General features: G+C 41.9%; 2 long non-coding RNA genes across 2 annotated transcripts; both read left to right on the plus strand.

The window, feature by feature from the left end:
• Positions 1 to 10,868: 10,868 nt before the first annotated feature.
• LOC117655010 (uncharacterized) lies at positions 10,869 to 13,326 on the plus strand. The gene is made up of 2 exons (XR_004588487.3): positions 10,869 to 12,234; positions 13,082 to 13,326. It is a non-coding gene; the product is annotated as an uncharacterized LOC117655010 (long non-coding RNA).
• A 142-nt stretch (positions 13,327 to 13,468) lies between these two features.
• Positions 13,469 to 19,819, plus strand: LOC132709396 (uncharacterized). Its single transcript, XR_009620397.2, has 2 exons — positions 13,469 to 14,143; positions 18,192 to 19,819. It is a non-coding gene; the product is annotated as an uncharacterized LOC132709396 (long non-coding RNA).
• The last annotated feature ends 4,585 nt before the right edge of the window (positions 19,820 to 24,404 follow it).

A 24,404-nucleotide genomic window follows, 5' to 3' on the forward strand; every position in this document is an offset into this window, starting at 1 on the left:
TTCGGGGCATGAAGACCAGAAGTGGATCATCAGACACCTTGCCTCCCTCTGGATGTGTCCACAGAGGCTGGTTAATTCCTTCACTATGGATGGGGCAGGACCAAAGAGCTTGGTTGGTTATAGCTTTTCAGGGAAACATTGGTGAAACTTCTGAATCAATTTGGGGGCATGGATGTACATGGCATTTTCCTAAGAAGCTATCGGTAGCCTATCCAACGAGGTCCAGGACAACTTGGCATGGTCAGCTCAGCCAACCCACCACTGCCAGCATGCCATTGCCAAGTCGCTGTTTCCAATTCACTGCTGCCAAGCCATCTCAGGACAACTACATATCACCAACTCACCACTGGGACAACTTGCTGCAGGCAACCAGAGGGAATAGAGTGCAGAGAAGAGCAACCAGGATGATGATGGGGCTTGGGGCTAATCCTTATGAAGAATAGTTGCAGGAATTGGGCATGTCTAGTCTAGTGAAAAATATTAGGGGAGACATGATAGCAGTGTTCCAATATTTGAGGGGCTAAAAACAAAGATGATAGCATCAATCTATTTTCCAAAGCACCAGAAGGCAAGACAAGAAACAAATTTCCTAACATTGAGAAAAATTAACCAAGATAATGTCTTGCCTTCTGAAGTTCAGGATGCCCCATTGCTGGAGGTTTTTAAGAAGAGACTGGATAGCCACTTGTCTGAAATGGTATAAGGTCTCCTGATGAACAGGGATTGGACTAGATGAACTCCAAGAACCCTTCCAACTCTGTTATTCTATGTTCTATGTTGTATATACTGAGATACTGAGGCTGTCAAGAGACTCATTTGGTGAAGGAGACTAGCATCTGATCAGTCAGAAATTCTGCTTCTTGGATACTTATATACAACTCACGTACTCATTTACAACTCATATCATCCTTTCTGATTCTCTTCCAAATTATTCTGGCAAGCTGACACATATTTTTTGTAAAATGGTAGTACTGCCACTGAAGGTGTGGGTGCTAGGACTACGGGGGATGGAGCATAAGTCAAATTCTGCATTAATTGCATCAATTGGAGCTGACATTGTGCATTTCATTTTCTTTCCTGACATAGAACAGCATTCAATGGATTTGTCAGCTACTGTTCTGGTTTGTTGTTTATATGACATGCTGCTGTTTTTTCTTGAATTTTTTTGTGGATTGAGAAGATTAATGTCAAGTACAAAAGACCAGGTCCACACATGAAGATCCAGTTAAATTGATTTATTGTTAAAAAAATAAAATAAACCCATGCAAAGGAATCTTCTGAACTAATGGTTAGCATCTGCCTGTAGTTAGATTAAGTCAATGGAAATGAAAGTGGGGATTGGACTAAGTCTACTTGTGGCTATGTAGGGATTCTAGACTCATCCCTCTTTTAAGTCTGTCCCCAGCTCTTCCACTTCTTCTCCTATATATAGACATGTTCAAGTGACATACTCATTTATTGAATTAGCCCCATTTTCTGAACTAACACAGAGTGAATCCCAACCTTTCTATAGAGTTTATGTATGCACAAAGTGCAGGACTGAAAATAATAATAATAATAATAATAATAATAATAATAATAATAATAATAATAATAATAATAATTTTATTTCTATACCGCCCTTCTCCTGAAGGACTCAGGGCAGTGTACAGCCTATTTAAAAACACAGACAAAACAACAATGTAAAATTTAAAATAATTAAATAAATTGGCTCAGATTTAAAACCCCAAAAAATTTAAATACCCCAATTTAAAACTATCGTGTTGATAGTCCGGCCTGGCGGAACAACAGGGTCCTCAGTGCGCAGCGAAACACCCGGAGGTTGGAGATCTTACGAATTTCTGGGGGCAGTTCGTTCCACAGGGCTGGGGCTCCCACAGAGAAGGCCCTCCCCCTGGGTATCGCCAGCCGACATAACTTGGCCGATGGCACCCTGAGGAGACCCTCTCTGTGGGAGCGAACTGGTCGGTGGGAGGCTATTGGTGGCAGAAGACGGTCTCGGAGGTACCCGGGTCCTATGCCATGGAGCGCTTTAAAGGTGGTAACCAACACCTTGAATCGCACCCGGAAGATCACTGGGAGCCAGTGCAGCTCGCGCAGGAGGGGTGTCACATGGGCACAACGAGTTGCACCAATAACCACCCGCGCGGCCGCATTCTGGACCAGTTGGAGCCTCCGAGTGCTCTTCAAGGGGAGCCCCATGTAGAGAGCATTACAATAGTCCAACCGGGAAGTAACAAGGGCATGAATGACCGTGCGCAGGGCATCCCGATCCAGAAAGGGCTGCAACTGGCGAATCAGGCGATCCTGATAAAAGGCCCCCCTGGCCACGGCCGTCATATGCTCTTCTAAAGACAGCTGCGCGTCCAGGAGGACACCCAGATTGCAAGCCCTCTCCGTGGGGGGCAAAGATTCACCCCCAATAGTCAGCGATGGCACCTGCTGACTATATCGGGGCGCTGGAAGCCACAGCCACTCAGTCTTGGAGGGGTTGAGTCTGAGCCATCCAGACCCGCACGGCCTCCAGGCAGTGAGACATCACATCAAGGGTATCGTTGGGGTGGTCTGGGGTGGAGATGTACAGCTGAGTATCATCAGCGTACAGATGGCACTTCACCCCAAAACCACGGATGATCTCACCCAGCGGCTTCACATAAATGTTGAACAGGAGGGGCGAGAGGACCGACCCCTGTGGCACTCTCCATGCGAGACGACCTCTTTCCTTGAGGTCGACCTCTTTCCCTCTGCCAACATGAACTGCGAGCGGTCGGAGAGGAAGGAGGAGAACCACCACAAAACGGTGCCCCCTATTCCTAACCCCCTCAACCACTGCAGCATGATACCATGGTCGATGGTATCAAAAGCCGCTGAGAGATCTAATAGGACTAGGACAGAGGAGCAATCCCTGTCCCGAGCCCTCCAGAGATCATCCACCAACGCGACCAATGCCGTTTCTGTGCTGTACCCCTGCCTGAAGCCCGACTGGTACGGGTCTAGATAGATAGCTTCATCCAGGTGCCGGGGAAGTTGTCGTGCCACCACGCTCTCAACAACCTTCGCCACAAAACGAAGGTTGGAGACTGGACAATAGTTGGCTAATTCAGCCGGGTCCAGGGAAGGCTTCTTGAGGAGGGGCCTCACTACCGCCTCTTTCAAGGCGGCAGGAAAGGCACCCTCACTCAAAGAAGCACCTATAATGTAAACATTGTTGTTTTTAAAGTATTGAGTACTTCCAGCTATAATTCTAACATTGTAGTTTGCTTACTTCCCTTCATATATTTAACGAAGAACTGAAAATTATCCTTGAACGGGAAAAGTCTTGTAATATTCATCAACCATGGCTTTCGGCATTTGCAAGGTGATTTAGAAATACTTGTTAACTGAACTACAAATTAATCACATTTTAGCTTATATCATTGTTATCTTATTTTATTGGTATGGATACTTACAGACATATGAATAGTGAGACCTCAGCCTCTTTTAAGATCTAATAAGAACCAAAACTTATAAAACTACATTCTTACTACCGGTATAAAATCTGATACATCTTTGTTTAAGAATAACTACCACTGTGTTCAGTTAGATTTACTTTCAGATAAATATGCTAACAGAATCAGTTTGGTATAGTGGTTAAGGCATCAGACTAGAAACTGGGAGACTGTGAGTTCTAGTCCTGCTTAGGCACAAAGCCACCTGGTGATCTTGAACTTTCTCCCAGCCTTGGGAAGAAGGCAATATAGTAAACCACTTCTGAAAAAAATAACTTTGCCAAGAAAACTGCAGGGACCTGTCCAGAGAGGTTTGTCTCCAAGAATTGAACATAGTTGAACAGAAAAAGAATTATTAAAAATTGCAGAATTATACTTTTACTAATCATTACCATGGGCTTTAATTTTTAAAAGGGATAGCTCAGTTTTTGGAGTTTGTATTTTCATTAGCAACATAAGAAATTAGGTCATCCCTGACTACTCAGTATCCATGCTGTTGATTCCAACTGTTGCTCACCTTATCTTCAAATATCTCTCCATGCTATGACAGAACTAGTTAGACAACTTTTTCTTTCATGAAATATTAACTTATTAACTTAGTCCTGGTTCTGTGAAAGAGCCTTGGTAGTACAGTGGTTTAAAGCACCCTGTTATTAACACAGCGGCCTGCAATTACTGCAGGTTCGAATCTTACCAGGCTCAAGGTTGACTCAGCCTTCCATCCTTTCTAAGGTGGGTAAATTGAGGGCCCAGTTTGTGGGGGCAATAAGCTGACTTTGTATAAATATAGAAAAGTATGAAGGCTATTGCTTAACGCATTGTAAGCCGCCCTGAGTCTCCAGAGAAGGGCGGCATATAAATCAAATAATAATAATAAAATCTCATTCACAAGTTTCTGGGCTTTTTGTATCTTGCTGACAAACAGCAACTCTGCGCTGCTCATTGGGAGACTCAGATAGCTATTTCTGCCTTGTAAGGCATTATCAGTGAGACACACCCTCTTCTCAAGTATCCTCCCTGTAAAGGTACAATGTTTCTTTTTCTTTTTCGTAGGCTTTTATGTGCATATTCTTTCTAGCAAGATACAAAAAGCCCAGAAACTTGTGAATGAGATTTCACAGAACCAGGGCTGCAGAACATCTTAGCTTACATAGGTAAAACCTGGCTAGAAAGAATATGCACATAAAAGCCTACGAAAAAGAAAAAGAAACATTGTACCTTTACAGGGAGGATACTTGAGAAGAGGGTGTGGCTCACTGATGACGCCTTACAAGGCAGAAATAGCTATCTGAGTCTCCCAATGAGCAGCACAGAGTTGCTATTTGTCAGCAAGATACAAAAAGCCCAGAAACTTGTGAATGAGATTTCACAGAACCAGGGCTGCAGAACATCTTAGCTTACGTAGGTAAAACCTGGCTAGAAAGAATATGCATATATGTATGTATGTATGTATGTATGTATGTATGTATGTATGTATATATATGTTTTCTAAGGTTTTTCTTTATATATATATATATATATATTAGCATTCCTGTCCATTGGAAGAGTATCAAATAGAGATAAAAAGAAAGAAAATGAAAATAATTTTTTATTTTATCATAGAGAATGTAAAATTCTTGACTGAGCTTCCACTTTGGGTGTGGCTCTGCCTGTATGATATGAATGTACTGCATGTCATATAGAATGGTGAACAATTCTTGCCTTTTCCTCAGATAAGGAGCCTTTTCGAAGATGGCAATCCAAGGAATCCTTTTCAGTTAATCTACAAGTGCCTTTTGTAAATGACCATATAATTTATTTCCCAACCTGTATTTTTTAAATTTAACATTTTAAGCTATCATCCCAAATTCTTATTAGGCCCTAATGAAAAAAAGACTTGCATAATAGAGATGATTTACAGGGAGTAGGCCAGAAATAGATACCTGCAAATCAATTATGTATTGTTGTCAAGAAAACTACATGGGTGTGTCCGTGTAATCACAAAAGCAAAGTCAACTTGAGGGAGGCTTTAATAAAAGAAGAGCTTTTTAAGTTGAAGTCCAATATTGTGCAATGCTCTTCCAAAACAGGTCTGCAAAGCTTCCAATGGGAGCATGTGTGAATACTCAGATTTATTGTCTGTGCTTTGACCAAGTGTTCATAATAATTACAAGAAACTTTTCTCAAATGCTGTAGGTAAAAATCTTTTAAATGTCCAAGTACAGAATATGTTAGATTGGTGCAGGGAAAAGAATACGCGAGCAGTGAGAGGTCCGTTCAGCACTTTATTTAAGAGAATCAGAACTGCCAGTTGTGCTGCCGGGCTTGCCTTATAAAGGGAGCCGGCAGGCAAGCTGGCCAATGACAGATCTTCAAACCTCTCGCCAGTGGATTAGCCAATCCGGTGGGGATGCCCATATACGGACATAACACCCCTCCCCTCCTAGTTCTTAGTCCATCTCTCCGTTAGTCACCTACATGACGTTGTCGTGCAGGTAGGCGGGGCGCCTCCCCGTCCTATCTGACCTGCGCAGATCACTTTTTGCCTCGCTGTCGACCCGTGCAGACGGGGTTCTTGTGTCTCCCGGTTCCCGCCTTGGAACCGTCTGGAACTCGGCGGTCGAGTGTGCGGGCTCCAGCCCAGCACCTCCGGCTGGGTTCTCGGAACTCCCTGGCAGCCCTGGGAAACAGTGCCTTGGCCACTGCAACCCGCCGCTGATCAGTCCTGGACGCCAGGGACCCGGTTAGTTGATGGTTCTCTTCCCTTCTCTCTATGGCTGGTTTTCGGTGCAAACAGCATCAGTTGTCATTTCGGTCCTTGGTCTCAGTTGTTGCTGCGGCCGTTGTGGGTGAAGTTGAGGGTCCTCGTGTTCCAGTGGTGGCAGTTGGCCTGCTCCCCCAGTGTGGAGCAGCCCGACCTTGCCGGGGTGTCGGAGGCCTCCCTCGTCTGGGTGTTGTAGGCCTACCTCGTCTAGGTGTGGTAGGTCTACCTGGACTGGGTGTTGTCGGCCCACCTTGTCGGGGCGGCACAGGCCTACCTCGTCTGGTTGTGGCAAGCCTACCTCGTTGGGGTGGTGCTGGCCTACCTCATTGGGGTGGTGCAGGCCTACCTTGTCTGGGTGGTGTAGGCTTACCTCGTCTGGGTGGCGCAGGCCTGCCTTGTCTGGGTGGTGTAGTCCTACCTTGTCGGGGTGGTGCAGGTCTACCTCGTCTGGTTGTGGTAAGTCTCCCTTGTCGGGGTGACGCAGGCCTAACTCGTCTGGGTGGTGTAGGCCTACCTTGTCAGACTGGTTTTTGCCGTTTCTGCCGCTTTCCCTCTACCTTTTCCGGAGCTGGTCGACATGGCGTTTGACGACCTGCCTGTCTTCCAGCTCCACTTGGTACGACCTCGGGCCCGTTGTTCTGCTGATTACTCCCTTCAGCCACTTCGGAGGCTTGCGGAAGTTGAGCGCGTAAACCGGGTCTCCCTCGGTGAAGGTGCACGGCGGCCGGGTTGCGCTCACTGATTCTTGAGGGTTGTACTGGGGGTACAGTACAGCTACACTGGGGGTGTAGCCGGTCCAAAGGTGTCCTCAGCTTCCTCCCCATGAGTAATTCTATGTGTGGTGGCGTGCGGGGTGATATGCTGCGTGAAGAGGAATTTATTGATCCTTTCCTGCCAATCCCCAGTGCCCATCTTGATGAGAACTTCCTTGGTGAGCCTCACCATCCTCTCAGCTTGTCCATTTTCCGCTGGCCTGTAAGGGGCAATGAGGGCATGGTGGACGCGCAGCTTGGCCAGGAATGATTCCATCGGTTGTCCAACACTAGGACGTCCAGAATGCCGTGGGTGGCGAAGAGTCTGTGCAGGGCCCGGATCGTTGCCTCGGTGGTGATGGTGGGCATTTGGATGACTTCCAGCCATTTGGAGAATGCATCCACCACGATGAGGTGTTTGCCTGCCATCAACCCCGCAAAGTCGATGTGAATGCGGGACCAGGGGGCACTAGGCGTCTCCCATTCTGCGGGTTGGGCTTGTGCTGGTGCTGATCTGACCTCCTGGCATGGGGCGCATCTGGAGACTCATTGCTCAATGTCCTTGTCCAGGGCGGGCCATCAGACGTAGCTACTCGCCAGCGCCTTCATCTTCACGATGCCCGGGTGCCCATTGTGAAGGATCTCCAGGATCCTCTTCTGCAGCGGTCGCGGTATCACTACTCTGTTGCCCCAGAGTAGGCAGCCCTTCATCGTTGAGAGTTCTTGCGGCTTTCTTTCTTTTCTGTTGGCCAACCCCTCAGGACCCAGGACATGACTTGCCTGAGGGTCTTTTCCTTCTTCGTGTGGGCTGCCACGTCCGTGGAAGATACTGGGCACTGCAGGTCTCCGTCGATGTGGAAAAGGCCGATGGTGGGTGCGGGGTCTTCCACCGGTTCCTGCGTTGGGCACCTACTGAGGGCATCCATGTTACTGATGGTTTTGCCGGGTCTGTGTGTGAGAGTGTATGAGTACCCGGCGAGGAAAATGGCCCAGCGCGTCATCCTGGGCGACATGTATGTCAGTGTTTCTTTGTCGCCTGCGAAGAGTCCGAGGAGTGGCTTATGGTCAGTGATGATTTCGAATGCCCTCCCATAGAGGTATTCATGGAAGCGCTTGATGCCAGCCACGATGGCCAAGGCTTCCTTGTCCAGCTGGCTGTAGCTGCGCTCAGCTGCCACCAGAGTCTTAGAGAAGAAGGCGATGGGGGCTTCCGTGTTGTTGGGCAGTCGGTGGCTGAGGACAGCCCCTACTCCGTATGGGGACGCATCACAGGTCAATACCAGCGGAAGCGTCTCGTGATACTGTATCAGCACGTTGTCCGAGGATAGGAGCCCCTTGGTGTTCTTGAACACGATTTCCTCGGCTCTACCCCATTTCCAAGGGGCCGCTTTTCCCAGAAAGCGATGGAGTGGCTCAGCAACTGTGGCTTTCTGTTTAAGGAAGATGCTATAGAAGTTTAGCAATCCTAAGAAAGCCTGAAGCTCTGGCTTGTTTTGGGGGGCCGGAGCTTCATGAATCGCCTTGACCTTAGATTTGGTGGGGTGTATGCCAGTGCTATCTATTAAATAGCCCAGGAACTCGACCTCCTGGACCCCAATGATGCACTTGTCTCTCCTCACACGCAGATCCTTCTCTTGGAACTGCTTCAGGGTGAGCCTAAGCCGTTCCAAGAGTTGCGATCTGGAGGTGCTGGAGATTAGTACATCATTGAAGTACGGCACAACCCCTGGAATGCCTTGGAGAAGGCGCTCCATCATTGATTGAAAAATGCCAGGGGCTGCGCTGACTTCAAATTGGAGGCGATTGCATTTGAATGTGCCCCAGTGGGTGACAATAGTCTGAGTCTCCGCAGTTTTTTGGTCGACTGGCAGTTGCTGGTAAGCCTGGGCCAGATCCAGATTTGCAAATATGGTCCCACTCCCGAGTGAATGCAATAGATGTTGCACCACTGGGACTGGGTATGCGCTCTGCTGTAATGCCCGGTTAATGGTGCATTTATAGTTGGCACAGATGCACACAGATCCATCATGCTTCATTGGGGTCACAATGGGGGTCTCCCATGCAGCATGATTGATTGGTTCCAATATGCCTTGGGTGATCAATTTATCCAACTGCGCGTCTACCTTAGGCCGCAGTGCAAATGGAACCCTGCGAGGCTTAAGCTGAATTGGTAGTACAGTGGTTTAATGCACACTGTTATTAACACAGCTGCCTGCAATTTCTGCAGGTTCGAATCTTACCAGGCTCAAGGTTGACTCAGCCTTCCATCCTTTCTAAGGTAGGTTAAATGAGGACCCAGTTTGTGGGGCAATAAGCTGACTTTGTATAAATATACAAAAGTATGAAGGCTATTGCTTAACGCACTGTAAGCCTCCCTGAGTCTACGGAGAAGGACGGCATATAAATCAAATTAAAAAAAAAATTGGGGTGATTAAGGTATCTAAATTGAAAGAGATGGGTTTCCCCAAGAATTTACCTAAGCTGCCATCGAAGACATCCTTGAACTCTCCGAGGAGCTTGTCGAGTTCGTCCTGCCGAATCTGATGGATTCCTCTGATTGAGAGCCCTAGAGGTTTGAACCACTCCACTCCAAGCAGAGTCGGGTGGCTGTCCTTAACGATGGTGATGGGTAAGTCGCCCTTAAAACTGTAGTAGCTGATACTCAGTGAAGCTCTCCCCAGGACCCCGATGGGGTTTCCGCCGAAATCGATGAGCCTTGCTTGCAGCGGCTGCAGTTGGCTCTTTGAGATTTGCAGTTTCAGCTTTTTGAGCTGCTACCAGTCCATAATGGAGTAGATGGAGCCTGAATCTACTTCCATGGCACATGGAGTCCCTTCCACGTGCACAGTCATGATGAACTTTGTGGCATTGTGGTCATCGGTGTGGGCAATGGTGGTTTGGTGGACCGCTCTGCTTCGCAAGTACCGGTCTCCCTCACGCCTTGGTTGATAGGACCATCTGGATGTCCTCTGGTGATCGCGGTTTTCTGGCTTGGCTTTCTCCCGGACTGATTCTGGAGCTCTGCAGGCATCAGTGATGTGGCCTTTTTGCTGGCAATGGCGGCAGGTCGCATCTCTCCACCGGCATCTGGCTCTCACGTGGTCACCGTTGCAGCTGGCACAGCTCTCTTCTCAGCCGCCATTTTGTGTGGTCTCACGTCTTGGTAATCTGGAGATTTATGGACTGCCATTTCCTCGTCCAACTCGGATCCCGCGGTGGATTCCTTGGATGAGGTCTGTGGAGCTTTCTTGATTCTGTGGACTGTCTTGGCTCTCTGCATCACTGCCGCTGCCACCTCTGATGTTTCTGCGGCTGTGGCCTCTTCGATCACGTCTTTAAGCGAGACCTTTCTCCTGCTCAGCAACTTTCTCTGCAGGGAGATGTCCCGCATCCCAAAGATGATGCAATCTTGGATGGCATTGTCCACGTGATCGAACTCGCAGTTGGCAGCCAACTTCCGTAGTGCTGCCATGAAGTCCTTTATGGATTCGCCCTCCTCTTGGTTCCGTTGGCTGAAGGTGAATCTGTTCGCCACCGGTGTGCCAGTTAGTGCGTAGTGTTCCTGGAGAACGTCTTGGAGGTCGCTCCATGCCATGGTCTCGATGTCCTGGGGTGCCACGAGGTCGATGGCCATCTCCAGGACTGCCGATCCGCAATGTGCCAGGAACAAGGCTCGTTTGTGGTTGTCCTCTAGGTCTTCATAGCTGTTGCCGGTCAGGAATTGGCGGAACCTAATCATATAGGCTTTCCACTTCTCCTGATCGGGGTTGAATGGTGCCAGCGAGATTTGTGGCGCTGCCATGGTTCTCGTGCTATCAGCTCTAAGTGACTCCAGCTCAGTGACTTGCTCTGTTGAGTCGGGCTGGGTGGTGATCATGCCACGAGGTTCTTCGCTGAGGTTCTTGAAATCCTTCGTCGCCAGTGTTAGATTGGCGCAGGGAAAAGAATACGCGAGCAGCGAGAGGTCCGTTCATCACTTTATTTAGGAAAATCAGAACTGCCGGCTGTGCTGCTGGACTCGCCTTATAAAGGGAGCCGGCAGGCAAACTGGCCAATGACAGATCTTCAAATCTCCCGCCGGTGGACTAGCCAATCCGGCGGGGATGCCCATATACGGACATAACAGAATATTTCTACTGGATTGCCCTATCCATTTATTGAAATTGGGTTGAATTCTGAAGAGGCTAGGCTCCATCTTTATCTCCAGTGATTTATCTCCAGCTATTAAGGAAAGATAGCCATCATTTCTTATTTGTTGTAACATAATCTGTTATGTCATTATTTAGACATATCTCATTCTAATGTGAACAAAATACTGAGGAAATCACACACTAGAAGGGCAAATGGGTATTTCTTTCTAGTGCAACTGCTTCATCTCACAGAACATACATAAATAGAACCTCTCAGAAAAAAGCATTCAGAGAATGAGGACATGAAGATGGGATTTCCCACAGTATGATAGTTTACAAATAATTGTCCAATTTTATTTATGTTTTATAGGCTTGATAAATATATCTTTGGTATGCTTCCACCAATGTTGTAGAGACAGATAATAAAATCAACTAGACCAGTGTTTTCAAACTTTAAAATATGTGATCTCTCAGATTTCCCCAGGTGGCATGGTGAACCAGACTATAATTTCATTATTGTATTAACAGCCCACCCCAATTCAGAAAATAGCCCTCTCAAATAGTCCTCAACTTATACCTTTCACTTAGTGATCATTCAAAGTTACAGCGGCACTGAAAAAAGTGACTTATTGTCATTTTTCATACATTGCAGACCCCCGTGGTCATGTGATTAAAATTCAGATGCTTGGCAACTGGCATGTATTTATGATAGTTGCAATGTCCCAGGGTCATGTGATCACCTTTTGAGACTTCTGACAAGCAAAATCAATAGAAAAGCCAAATTAATTTAACAACTGTATTACTAACTTAACAACTGCAGTTGATCCACTTCATAACTGTGGCAAGGAATATTGTAAAAAAGGGGCAAAACTGACTTAACAATTGTTTTGCTTAGCAATGGAAATTTTGCATTTCATTTCATCGTATTGGATTTCAGACTTCTAGTATGGAGGCTGATTATAGATATAAATTTGAAGGAAGAGAAAACAAAGAACAATTCTGGTCGCAGTTTCAAGAGGATGTGGTCTTAGCAACTATGGTCACAGTTGCAAGAAGATGTGGTCTCAGAACAAAGGAACAACAAGAAGTATTAAAGCTCAAAATATCCAAAACATCAGCAGGTATTATGTTCTGCAAGATTCGGGGAAAAGTCTCAAGACCACCTCCCCCGACCTAGAAAATCAGGCCCCATGATCTAGAAAACCTCATTAGCATCCTAAAATATACCCCTCCATTACGAGGTAATTCCATTCTTAAGGTGGGGAATTGAGACAGTAAGGAAATCACCTCAGACATTGTGGGATGGCATTAATTAATTGGGAGGCATCCCTTTACTGTTGTGCATTGCTAAAAGTGTTTTAGCCCAGAGTTTCATATATCTGGTGAACTTAATTGGGTGTTGTCTCAAGGCAACTGACCATGGTCCAATCACTTGTGTTTACAGATATGAAAAGTTACATATTGTTTTGGGAGAAATTTCATATTTGACATTTGAATATCCATTCAGTGAGAATTATTTAGTTCTGGTCACTTGTTCAATTCAATTAGTAAACATCTAGCATTTATTTAGATCATAGTATGTCAACATTCAGTTCTCTGTTCCAGAAAGGTCAGCAGACATTGTGGAAATATAAATAGCAGCCTGGCAAAAGATGGTCCCAAATAGACAACAGTAGTAGCATACCAGTCAGTGTCACTGGGAGCTGAACAGCATACAGATTTGATAAATAAAGAGCAGATGACCGGAAAGTGGCTAGAGAATGCTCTATTTTCACTTTCACATCAGAATTGAAGATCAATTTATTGCAGGACATAATAATGCAAAGGAGAAAAAATTATAATTCTTGTTTGGATATTCATACTTTTCAGAATGTATAAATAATCCTTCCTAGTTTAATTATATTAAATATAACTTTGCACTCCTTGGTCTTGACTGTTTCTAAAGTTACTTTCTCTCTCTTTATTTAGAGACGCTCTGAAATTGGAATTTTGAGTCATGGATTAAAAGGACCCGTCTTTCATAGTTGGAAGAGCTTAAATAAATGATTTATAATTATATAATGATGCATACCAAAAGAAGAAACAACAGCTAAGATGAATATTATGAGTGGAAGTCAAAATGCTCAGAGGAGAGTAAATTATCTAGCCTGAATTTATTTACTGATTTGTATTAAAAAAATTATTGCCATATTAAAGGTTTAGTTACAAAAATATTCTTTGAGCAATATTTTATTAGGGCAACATGTTTTAAAATAATGAGATTTTGAATTCTCAAAATGTATGAATATATTATATTTCTTTAGAGATTAAAAATCCATGAAAAACATTTTAAAATTATAACTTTCAGAATAGGAAAATCTTTAAAAAGCTACAAACATAATTAATCTGTAATAATTAATTGCGATTAAATGTAGCTGTTTGACATTTTTGAGCAGAGATTAAACAGCTGTTTCTGATCTGCTGGATAGGCATGCTACACATCAAGAGTGTGAATGGTTTCATTTCTGATTGAAGGGAAGTATCAGGTTGATTGCCAACCTTTTGAACCCCTGAGCGCTTCAACATTTTTTTATCAAAGACTTGGTTGATGAAGGTGAGGGACAGTTATAAAGTTTGTAGGTAACACAAAACTGGGAAGGGTGGTTATAGTTGAAAAAAGATTTTTAAAAATGTTAGATAGGTCTAAGCACTGGGCAGAAAGGAATGCGATGAAATTTAACTGGGAAAAATATAAAGTTCTGCAGCCAGGTCGGAAAGCTAAAGCACAAATATAGGATGAGGGCAACCTGTCTTGACAATGGAACATGTGAATAGTTATGGGTGTCATTGTTGATCACATCTTTAACATGACCCAATAGGGCAGATGCTACTAAATGGATCAAAAACTTAAAAGAGTTATCAAAATGATGAAAAGTCTGGTGTATATTCTACCAAAAGGAATGTAAATGAACTATCCCCCGTTTTAACGAGTGAGAGAGAGAAGAATGAACTGCAGTTCAGATCAGTCCTAATCAGGATTCAGAATACTAGGTATGGACATTTATTTCTTCATTTCTTCATTAAATTTACAGGTCTCACTGTTGAAATGACTCTGGTTGGACATGCTGAATTGTTCCACTTTTGTACCATGTATTAAAATGCACAAATGATTCATCCTATCATTATAATCCTCAAAAATCAGTTAGGGAATATTGAAAAAAGTTAATGCACAAGCTTTTAAAACTCTTTGTAATATTTATTGTAAATGTAATGTATGTAACTATAACAATGTACATTTATGAAAATATTACATTTTAGAAATATAAATGAAAATAAAAGAAATCAGTTCTCAATCTGTTTTTATGCAAAACTACATTATTATTATTATTATTATTTATTGGTTAATCTTTAGTGAGATTCACAGCCTCCGAGGCTGGTCAATAGCTCAGCAGCTCGAGTCCCAACCAAGGACCTAGGAACTGTTAAGGTATCGTCGGAGGATGTAAGCTGTTCCGAGTAAGGTGGTTTTTTGTAGAGTCAAAATGTTCAAGTCCGGCAAATTTAGAATTTCTAAATAGCGGGGTAGCCCTTTGGGTATTGCTCCGAGGGCTCCAATTACAATCGGGACAACACACGATTTCTTTTTCCACAGTCGCTCAACTTCAATTTGCAAGTCCCGGTACTTTGTGATTTTTTCTTGCTGCTTATCTTCAATTCGTGCATCACCAGGTATTGCAATGTCAATGAACCATACTTTTTTCTTTTCAACTATTGTTATGTCAGGTGTGTTATGGACCAAGTGCCTGTCAGTCTGAATCCTAAAGTCCCACAAGATCTTGAGTTTCTCATTCTCTAAAACTTTCTCAACCTGATGTTCCCAGTGGTTTTTGCTGTACTCAAATCCAAACTTCTGGCACAATTTCCAGCGAATGATTTTAGCAACACGGTCATGGCGTTGTAGGTAGTCAGTTTGTGAAATTTTGCTGCACCCACTGATCAGGTGGTCGACTGTCTCATCTTTCTCATTGCAGAGGCGGCATTTGCTGTTGGTGGTAACATGTTGAATTTTTGCCTTCACACAGTTTGTGGCTAGGGCTTGTTCTTGAGCTGTCAAAATAAAGCTTTCAGTTTCTTTTTTCAGTACTCCTGATCTTAACCAGTTCCAAGTTAGTTTCTGGTCAGCTTTGCCTTCAATACTTTTCAAGTATTGGCCATGCAGAGCTTTGTGTTTCCAATTTTCAGCTCGCTGCTCAATTACTTCTTTCTTATATTCTGCTTTTGTTTTAGTTGTCTTTAAAAGGCCTCCTTTATTTACTTCCTTAATCATTGGTTCTTCACTTTTCTGGATGTAATCATTCAAGCTGCATTTTTCTTCTTCCACAGTCTGCTTTACTTGTAGGAGTCCTCGACCACCCTCTGCTCTTGGTAAATATAATCGGTCAACATCACTTTTAGGGTGCAAGGCATGATTCATTGTCATAAGCTTCCTTGTTTTTCTGTCCAAATTGTCTAACTCCATCTGGGTCCAGTCAATTATTCCTGCAGAGTATCTAATCACAGGTATAGCCCAGGTATTTATGGCTTTTATGATGTTTCCTCCACTCAATTTGGACATTAATATCTTACAAATTCGCCGAATGTACTTGGCTGAAGTTAATTCCTTGACTTTATTATGCATTAAGTCAGAGGCTTCTAAAATCCCCAAGTACTTGTAGCCTTCTTCTGATTTTACTGCCTTTATCATTTCTTCATTCTCTAGTTCTATTCCATCCTCTTTTATGATCTTGCCTGCTTTGGTTGCTATTGTTGCACATTTGTCAATTCCAAACTGCATACCAATGTCTTGGCTGAATTCTTTTGTGTTTTCAATTAATAAATTCAGTTCAGCTTTTGTTTTACCAAACAGCTTCAAATCATCCATGTACATCAAGTGCGAGATTTTCAGTCCTTTCTTTGCAAGTTCGCATCCACAGTTCATCTTCTTCAAAATGATTGTCAGTGGTAGCATTGAGAGTATAAAAAGTAGGGGTGAAAGGGAATCGCCCTGGAAAATGCCTCGTTTAATTTCAACTTCACCCAGTTCTTCTTCATTAGCCATAAGTTTTGTTTTCCAGAGGTTCATTGAAGATTCCATGAATTTTTGTATGTTGCTGCTGATGCCTAATATTTCCAGGCATTTCTTGATCCAGCTATGGGGAACTGAATCAAATGCTTTCTTATAGTCTATCCAAGCCATGAACAGGTTGGTTCGTCTTTTCTTTGAGTTCTTTAGGATTAGCTTGTCGATCAGCAATTGATCTTTTGTTCCTCTTGAGTTTTTGCAGCATCCTTTCTGTTCTACAGGAAGCAAGTTATTTCTTTCCAGGTATCCATAGATTTGGTTTGCAATGATACCAGTAAGAAGCTTGTATGTTGTTGGCAAGCAGGTGATTGGCCTATAGTTTCCAGGGTCCTTTCTTTTTTCTTTATCTTTTTGGATCAAAAATGTCCTTCCAGTTGTCATCCATCCATCATTTTCAGGTGTTTTTAGGATCTGGTTCATCTGGGTTGCCAATCTTTTGTGCAGACTTGTAAGTGCCTTTAACCAGAAGCCATGCAGCTCATCCGGTCCAGGTGCACTCCAGTTCTTCACTTTTCTTGACTGTCTTTGCACCATTGCTTTTGTTATTTTCACGTCTTCCATTTTATGCACTTTAATAGAGTCCTCAACCTGTTTGATCCATTTTGCATTTCTGTTGTGCTTCTTGTTGTTTTCCCACAAATTCTTCCAGAATTTCAGAGCTTTCTCTTTATCAGGCTTTTCATTTGTTGTTACTCCGTTTCCATTTTCTAAATTCTTATAAAACTGGTGCTGATTTGCTCTGAACTGTGAGTTTTCCTTGAACTGAGTTACTCGGTTTTCATACCTTTTAATCTTTTCAGCGATGGCAGCAACCCTTTGCTTCAGCTCTTCAATTACTACTGCAATCTCCTTATTCCTTAGATCGTATCTTGCTTCCAGGCTGCTTTTGACCTGCTTGTTCTTTAGCTGACCTTGCCTTAGGTTCTTCAAGTTGCTCAAATCTCCACGTACTTTTTTGATCTTCAATTCTAACCGAATTTTCCACTTAGGCTTCCCTTTCTTGCCTCTTTGGTTCTTTTGTATTTTCAACCCCAGTTCTTTGGTGGTTATGACAGCTGCTGCATACATCAGTTGGTTAGTTTCGGCTAATGTAGTGGTTCGAATAGTTTGCACAGCCTCATTGACCTTTTTTAGTACATTTCTCAATTCTTTCCGGTTGACTTGGTTCAGCTTTGGCAAACGTGTTCTTTCATCATCTTCCATTTGGTGCTTTATTTTTCCAGCTAATTGAGCACTATCTGTTGGTGTTTGTTCTTTAGTGCTTCCTTGTTCTTTATCTTCTTTATTATTATTATTATTATTATTATTATTATTATTATTATTATTATTATATATTATATATTATATTATATCTTACTTGAGAACTCAAGTAAGTCCATAGTGGGAGATACAGATGTTTTTTCTTAGTAAACTTAACAATTCTTTTTAAAGAAGTAATTGTATACTGCCAATTGTTAGTAGTTGTGATGTAGAGGATAATTGTTTTTTTTTTTTTTTGTAGAAATCAAGTTCTGTATTCATAATTCTAGAAGTAAATATAATATTATTAACCTGTCAACCTTGATAGAAAAAAATAATATCTGTCAAAATTAAGACTATTAACAATTTGATAAAATTGTTTCAGGTAGTGATTGCATAACAATGTTTTGTCCTTCATGGGTTTTGATTAATTTTAAGTTATTTACTTTAAATTTTGACTTAATTACTAAGCAGATACTGTGGTTATAATTCCCAAAATGAAAGAATGGTTTTTGTAGGAAATGTACCAGTTAGTGATTCCTTTCAGATTTCTATCAGTTTATATGTATTTATATGTACTTAATACAGGTGAAGCTTTACACAGAAGATATGACCTGTTACTTATTTTAAATGATGCCTTGGTACCATGGAAAAACAATTTTGTATTCTGATATGATCATTTTTCAAGGTCTTATTATGAAGCCAAGTAATCCTTCTATTTATTTCCTGTTTCCAAAGCTGGAAGGAGAATTCCATCTCTCTACTTATCTTCTCAACAAGCTGTGTATTCAGACTAACACGTCGATGGAGAGGTCACCTGTTAAACTGAAAATGGATTTTTAAAAAATACTAATTTATAATAATTTTGGTCGTCATGTACATTGATACATCCAAACTAGACTGTGTTGTTTCTCCGTGTCATATAATATATCTGGGTATATGCATATTTATTATTTATTTGTTTGTTTGTTTATTTTTATTTTTATCATGTTTATATAATGTATATTGGAGGTGGTGGTTCTTTGAGAGCTATATGCAACGAAATTTCATTTTCATATATCCCAATCAGTGTATATTTAAAGTGACAATAAATTTGTTCTATTTTAAGTCTAAATCAGGGGTGTCAAACTCAATTTCATTGAGGGCTGCATCAGGATTTTGTTTGACCTTGGGGGGTCAGGGGCGCCTGTGGTGGCCTGAGCGTTCTGCCAGCAAAAACAGGCTCCTAAGTTCCATTTTTGCCTGCGACAGCTTCCTGCAACCCTCTGATCACCAAAACGGAGCTTAGGTGGCCCACCCTCCCGAGCTCCATTTTCGAGTTCTGTTCTAGCTGGCTATAGCACTGCGGGCTGGTCCTTTGCTGTTTTCCAGGGTGGCCCTGCAAGCCAGATCTAAACAGCCTACGGGCCGCATCCGGCCCGCGCGCCTTGACTTTGATACCTGTGGTCTAAGTCATTTTGCTAATACAATAGTCTACCCAATTAGCTGACTTCACATGTCATATGTATTATTTAACCATGGTTTATTGACAGAGCCAATTTGATGTAATAGTTAAGGCATCAGGCTAGAAGCAGGGAGATCATGACTTCGAGTTGGCCTTGGGTACAAACGGAGCTTAGTAATCTTGGGCCAGTCATTTTCTTTCAGTCCTAGAAAGGAGACAATGGCAAACCATTCTGAAAAATCTTGTCAAGAGAATTGCAGAAATTGTCCAGGCAGTCTCCAAGTATTTCCAAGAATGAAAGGAAAAAAACATTGATTAAATAAAAATTATGTTTACTTGTACAACATATAAGCTATAAGGCACGAGCAATAAGCTATAATGTCTGGATTTAGGTGTATGCTAAGTCAAATCAAAGAAACCTCATGGTGTGGCATGATGTAAGAACTTAGCCCTAAACTCATGTGTCAGACTACATTATAGATGTATTTATGTTACATTCCAACACAAAAGTAGAGTAATAGCAATTTAGCAAGCTAGACAAGGCTTAGTAAAAAGGCCTGAGTAATTTTCTATAAATTTAGGATACTTATAAACATAATATGTTATGTGAGTCTAACAAAACCGAAGAAGTGAACCAAGCCAGTGCGTACTGTGACTTAGCATTACACATGAATGCAGACACTTATGATTTATTTACCAAACAGTGGGTTAATGTAATATGTGAGCCTGGTCAATTTCCTTAGGGAGGGGAAATAGTGAAGGATATTGTATTAGTTAAAAATTAGGGGACAACCACAGTGATGATCCAGCAATATATAAGACAAGGCTAGTTAGTATAAAAGATGCATGTGAATTGTAAGTATTACTGAATTGAATCACAATGCGGAGGTATAACAATAAAGAAATGTACTTGGAAAAATCACATAGTGTCATTCTTGGTTTCTTGCCCCCCCACCTCAAAATTATGACCACTGCACTATACCTGCTGTCATATGATTTGCAATTTATGCACTTGGCATTTGAGCTCATATTTATGACCTATTGCAGTGTCCTGCAGTTATGTGATTATGATTTGCGAACTTCCCAGCTGGTTTCTAACAAGAAATCTTAATTAGGAAAGTCAGATTTGCTTAACAACTACATGATTCACTTAACATCCACATGATTCACTTAACAATAATAATAAAATCAAGTCTGGAAAAATTGCATCACTTAGTGACCGAAACTCAGATTCTAACTGTGGTTATAATTTGAGGACTGCTTGTATAACAAGCCTACTTAGAAAGAGCTACAATGATAAAATAAAAATCCTTGCATATCCTTATTGTATATAAAGTACCATATAATTAATTTTATATTAAATATAGAACAGCATACAAAAAAATCAGTTACCATTCTAGAGGAAGAGTACAGTCCAAACTGTATAGTACAGTATAAGTATTTGGAAATCCATTTCAGATAGTTTGACAAAACTTTCTAGGTCGAACAATTCTAATCCTGTACTTTATTTTAATGATATTGGCAGCAATGAATATTATGTTTCTGTTATATGCAGATCTTCTCTAAGATGATCTATCCCCACCAAGGCCTTTTATATATTCCAATGGTGGACACATTGCCACTGTAATTGAGTCTTTCCATGTTGCTGCTAGTGTCCTTTTTGTCCACCTTTCCCAGTTTTACAACATTATGGTCTTCCCATGTGTCCAAAATATGGGGAGAATTCTGGATTGATTTGTTCTATGATTCATTTTATTCTTGTCTATCCATAGTATTGTCAAGAGTCTTCTCCAACAACAATTTTTATATAAATTGTACACACACACACACACACCCAAACACACACACACAAATGTATGTATGTTTGTACTGATATATACTGTGTGTATCTCAATGTACTAGCTACCTAATTAGGTAATACATACCCAATTCCCCTGCTTTCTTCCCCCCCCCCCCCACAACAATTCTGTGAGGGGATGGTTGGGTTAAGGGAGAATGATTGGCTGAAAGTCACCTAACCAACTTTCATGCCTAAGAGGGATGGTGGTGTGTAGAACTCACAATCTTCTAATATCTTGGCTGGGTACCTTAACCATTACACCAAACTGTCTCTTTCTTCTCTTTGAAATCTTGCCTAAATGCTCTTAACTTTTTTTTTATCTTACTTTTGCTAAGACAATAGGGCAAGCTGCATGGGTTGGTTTTTCATAGTGAATGCTTGTAAACATTTTGTGGAGAGTGGGAGAAAAGAAGTGAAGTAGATGAACTCAAGAATGACTTCACCTGACAGCCTCCAAAACAACTGAAAACTACCAATTATTTAGAATGCAAGTATAACCTATTAGTAAATAAATAATAATAATAGTAATAGATTTTTTTTTGCATGAAGTGACATTGGAATAAGATTTGAAAACAAAGACTGAGGTCTGTTCTTTGATCTCAAAAGATTACAAAATAATTTTACAATATAGTCCTCTCCCAAGGCTGCTGCTATCCCTCCAGCAACTTTTGCTTTCCTTGGAAGGGACAAGAATCTCAGAATGAGAGTGCCTTGGGCTTCTTATCTAGGCAATTTAACAATACCGATAGTAATCTCTATTTTTGACCACTTGCCAACTATAAACGACAATATGGATTCTTTAAAAAGTCTCTTGAGGCTTTTACACAACTAACTGCACTTATAGAAGCACAAACTAATGTTTAGAGAGCAACCTGCATTTTAAACACCAGCTCAAACACCATAGAAGAAAGAACTCCCTATTACAATGCAATGAAAAGAGAAGGAGATTAACTATAACTGGATTCTTCCAACAAACCAGATTGTCCTACATATTTACTGTAATAGAGATAATAAAGGTTTCTTTGTCTAATAAAGAGCTATTGCTTTGTCTTTAAGCCAAGTTTTCTACTGTCAACTCCACCTGATACACTTACAGGCAGTCAAATGGCTACCCAGTAAAAGAGGATGTAAAGAGTTTTGCTGACATTCAAATACGGTCAATCTGTGGCATGCTGCTCAAAACGAGGCCTTATCTGGCTACATTTCAAATATTTCAATTATATGTGGGTGATAAAATATATTCACTTTTCACTCCTCCATACAAACCAAAGGTCTCTGTAAGCACTGAGAATAATAGCCTGCCAACTATAAACAACTTCGAGAATTTAGCCTTGACCAAGAGCAATTCAAATAAACTCCTAGAGATAATTAATAACAAAGATTACAGATAAAGCTCTAGAAGTACAGATGATTCATTCTCTTGGGGCACTGCCAAATCATTATCCAGATAAAATATTGAGAAAATTAAGGAAGCAACAGCAGTTATTGTTAACAACATGTATAGCAGCAGAACCTCTGATTTACTTAATGGCAGTTTCTCCTAATATACTTCTCTGGTTGTATTTTGACCTGAGGATTCTCAACAGTAAATTAAACAGAAGAAAGATGATATCTAGCTCTAATAGATGAATTACAGAAGACTATTTTTGATATTTTGGATGAATCAACCACCATGAATAGGTCAGCAACTTCTTTGTTCTGGCCAAATATTAGGGCTTCTGTATCCCTAAGTACCCAGAGCCTAAGATGGATGATCCAAGTCTGTGGAATGAATTGTCAGGTGAAAACTTATATGGATGTTAACAACACAATATTAAACAAAAGGAGGTCAATTTAGTGATATGTTGCATAACCCTGGAAAGCTCCCAAAACCTGTAATGACATCAAGAAGAATCCAAGTGGCTGATCAGGGTGTGTACCTGAATACCTCAAGTTCTTCTTACCTTTCAGAGGTGTCAAACTGGCGGCCCGCAGGCTGGATGCGTCACGCCCAGGCCACGCCCACACCAGCTCTACGAATTGGGAAAAACGTCACGAAACATCACATAACGACAATGTGACACCATGAGTTTGACACCTGTGCCTTACATAAACGAATGACTCAATAAGGTACCTTAGAAGCCATACCTCTTGTTCCACTCCTTCTGGTCTACAGGTTTGCTAAACAATACAACTATTCAAATATTAACTTGGAATCTAGGAAGTAACTAATTATGTCTTATAGGATTTCTGTCCAATTTTATTCTGAATGCAATACAAAAGACCAACAGCTGAAGATGGACAGAGTCAAGGGTGGGCTGCTGGGGGTTCGCAGGGGTTTGGGACAACCTCTAGCTAAGATTCTGTGCAGTTCGGAAAACCCCCAAATCCCACTCCTGGCTGGCCCCACCCACCCCACCCCTCCCAGGAGTCCCCACGCAGCCCATTGTGGATGCAGGTAAGTGCAGGGCGTGCGCAGAGGCTAGGGAAGGGCAATAAATGGCGCTATCGGAGCCTGGGGAGGCCGTTTTCACCCTCCTGGAGGCTCAAGAAAAGTCTCCGGAGCCCGGAGAGGGCAAAAACACCCCCCCATGGTTCAGGAGGCCGACTAGGCCATGCCCACCCAGCAACCGGGCTAGAATTTTTGAAGCCCACCCCTGGACATAATTAAAAGCTTGGATTTAAGTGCTGGCATGGCAATTAGAAGAGAAAGTTTAGGCGAAAGAAGATTGACCCTGTTGATCAGTGAAGTTACCCAGAGAGTACAAAATTGATGCTGGAGGTTTACAGACCTCTTCAAACATCTCACAAAATAACAGAATTGGAAGGGACTTTGGAGGTCTTCTAGTCCAACCCCATGCTCAAAAAGAAAACCCAATACCATCTAATTAATCTTCTAATATAGGGATAAACACAGAACAAATCTTGATAATCACAAAAATTCAATGTGATGCTGAGTCCATTTACATAAGATCATATAAATAACAGCAATATTATTGAAGAATTCCATTCCATACACTCTTCATGGTCATTTAGGGATCATAAAAGAAAGGCTGCTGGTACACAGTTGTTAAACCAGGTATGCAAAGTGTAATCTGCAAATTGTAGGGGGCCATAAAGTGTCCCTTTTTCTTTCTGTTTAAGACAAAATGTTCTACAATTCTAATTTATACTAAGGATATTCCCCGGCTTATCTCAAAGCACAGACTGCTGAAAAGGAAAACAAAAAGCAAAACAAGAATATTGAAGAGAACTGCAACTGTAAAATTTTAAAAGCATGTAAATCAGACTTCCTTGACCTAATATTGTTCAGATGTGCTGGATTACAGTTTACACACCTCCTGAGTAGTACTTTTAATAGCCATATTGAATGGAATTAGTCCATTGGTCAATGATTTTCTAACAGCAATTTAACTCCACCTGAAGAATTAGAAGTTATCAGTTCCTGGACTTTCGGTGGTGACATCAGCGTGTTTGGAGCTAGAGAACGGGGCTCCGTTCTTGAAACTCCAGGATTCCCATCTAGGAAGCCGTTCTCTCTATTGAGAGATCAATAGACTAAGGAGGAATCTCCAAGGACCTTGGGGGGAAGGCAACCATCCTGAAGGTTCAGGGGAAACCCCCTAATTCGGGAGGGGAAAAAAACAGCCATTTTGGCTGGCCTGAAGATCTACCCAAACGCTATGGA

The sequence above is a fragment of the Pantherophis guttatus genome, chromosome 4 (assembly GCF_059756535.1).
Source record: "Pantherophis guttatus breed Tessera chromosome 4, ASM5975653v1, whole genome shotgun sequence".
Taxonomy (NCBI): Eukaryota; Metazoa; Chordata; class Lepidosauria; order Squamata; family Colubridae; genus Pantherophis; species Pantherophis guttatus.